The sequence below is a fragment of the Cervus canadensis genome, chromosome 28 (genome assembly GCF_019320065.1).
Source record: "Cervus canadensis isolate Bull #8, Minnesota chromosome 28, ASM1932006v1, whole genome shotgun sequence".
NCBI lineage: Eukaryota > Metazoa > Chordata > Mammalia > Artiodactyla > Cervidae > Cervus > Cervus canadensis.
Genome location: NC_057413.1, coordinates 40,035,163 through 40,037,555, shown reverse-complemented (window position 1 = coordinate 40,037,555; position 2,393 = coordinate 40,035,163). Strand labels below are relative to the sequence as shown.

The 2,393-nt window shown below is 45.5% G+C and overlaps 1 non-coding gene across 1 annotated transcript; it reads right to left on the bottom strand.

The window, feature by feature from the left end:
* Positions 1–1,970: 1,970 nt before the first annotated feature.
* TRNAG-UCC lies at positions 1,971–2,043 on the bottom strand. The gene has a single exon. It is a non-coding gene; the product is annotated as a tRNA-Gly (tRNA).
* Positions 2,044–2,393: the final 350 nt, after the last annotated feature.

Sequence of the window (2,393 nt, the reverse complement as noted above, 5' to 3'; positions counted from 1 at the left end):
TGCCACTGGGTAACCAAATGAAGATGAGAGGAAGCTTTGCTTTAAAAATTATTTCAACCAATAAATGAAATAATAGAATCATCATTTTGCTACCCTCTGTGAATTAACTGGTATAAGCATTGAGCAGCCACGACTGCTAGCATCCCAAAAAAAGAGACAGCCAGACATGATGTGCCTACTGAGGGAAGACCACACTGCCACCTGGAATGTTGCCTAAAGGATCCAACCAGAGTCCAGTCAGCACTCTGGGTCCAGTTGCCAGTTTGCCAGAGATCCAGGTGACGAAGGAGCAGGTTGAACTGCACTGTGTGTGCAATCAGCAAAATCTAGACCGAGGGGGACTCCACCGGTCAAACAGCCCAGATATTCCAACAAATTAACTGTAAAGGGGGGACATGGAGAGAATGGTCAACATACCCTAACTGACGCCCCAATGAGTTGTACCCTTATATACTCCCTTCCCCCGAGTGTAGGTATAACCTGCAACTTGCAGGTCATAGAATATGGCAGAGGTGATGGGATGGTACCCCCATAACCATGTTTTGTTATCTAAAACTCCATCTTAGCAGATGCAAGGGGATATGCCTCTATTGGTCGTTTTACAAAATATTTGTTTATTTGACTCTGCTGGTGGGTCTTGGTTGCAACATGTGGGCTCTTAGTTGTGGCATGCAAGATCTAGTTCCCTGACCCGGGATTGAACCTGGGCCCCCTGCATTGGGAGCATGGAGTCTTAACTGCTGGACCACCAAGGAAAGTCCTTCCCTTATTAGCCTTAAATAAGAAAACAGCCAGGCTGTGAACAACCTATGGAGAGAGCCACATGACAAGAAATTTGGGGTAGCTTCTAGAATTTAAAGGCCATCTCCAGCAATGGCCAGGAAATATCTTGGGCCCACAGTTTTGCAGCTGCAAGGAAATGAGTTCTGCCAACAACCAGAATGAACTTGGGAGTAGATTCTTCCCTAGTTGAGCCTCCAGACAAAAATGCAGCCTGACAATATGAAGATCAGCTCAGTGGTGCCCAGGCCTCTGACCTATGGAAGCTCAGAGATAATACATGTGTGTTGTTTTCGCCCACTACATTTGTGATAACATGTTACCCAGCATAGAAAAACTAGGAAATTCCCTGGTGGTCCAGTGGCTAGGACTCTGTGCTCCCAGCACAGGGGACCCAGATTTGATTCCTGGTCAGGGAACTAGGTCCTACATGCCACAAGTGTGGGTTTGAGTGCTGCAGCTAAAGATGCCATGTACCCCAACTAAGACATGGCACAGCCAAATAAATAATAAAAAGTAAATATCTTTTAAATTTTATTTTAAAAAAAGATGGTACACTTTATGGTGTATATATTTTACCACAACTTAAAGTTTAAATGGGCAAAAGATTTGAAAAGACCTTTCAGAGAAGATACCAAACCATCAGGCCACAAACCTTAAATTTATACAATGTTTGTTTGTTTGTCAATCATACCTCATTAAAACAAAGGGGAAAGTTTATTTTCTATTTAAAGCAATACTTGTTGATGCTTGGTAGAAACCAACACAAGGCTGTAAACCAAATAGCCTTCAGTTAAGTTTTTTTTAAAAAGCTAAAAAAAGTAATATTGATAAGTAACTTTTCTTGAGCATCTGCCATGTGCAAAAGGCATAGCTCCAAATGCATCATTTATACAGACTCTTTTAGTCTTCCCCACAACTCCACCATTAGTACCATTGTTATTTCCAGCAGAGAGAGGATGAAACCAAGGCCCCACTGCTACAAAATGGCAGAGGCTGCACCAGGCGTTGTAGCTTTGGAGTCTGTGCTCTCAGTTGCAGAGATAAAGAGGCTCTTACGGGCCATGGGGAGGAAAGTGTGGCTGCCCTGCTGGTCCTGATGGACTGTGCTGAGGAAGGAGGTCCAGCAGGAAGAGGATATTGATTTTACTTTCTGGGTTTTTTTGGCCTTATGGCGCAGCAGGCAGAACTTCCCCGACCAGGGATTGAACCTGTGCCCCCTGCATTGGAAGCGCAGCGTCTTAGCCGCTGGACCACCAGGGAAGTCCAGGAAGAGGATACTGAGACAGGCATTTCCAAACCAAAATGCATCACAAGCTCCATTCGTTTCCTTCAGAAATCTTTACCAAGCCTCTCCTGCGGGCCATGCACTGTCCCAGGCTGCTGGGGCTCCAGCCGCGAGCACCTCAGGCAGAAATCCCTGCCCTTGTGGAGCTGAGATTCCAAAGCTTCCCACGCCTCTGCTTTTCCAGCTGCAAATGGATACTCAAAGACAAAAAGAAAACAAGGGAGCATAAGAAATGCTCAGAGGTTTACAGGTGACGATGGATAAATCAGACCCTGACAGCAGCGTGGATCACCTCCGCAGGCCACAGATCCAGCAGGCTATCAAC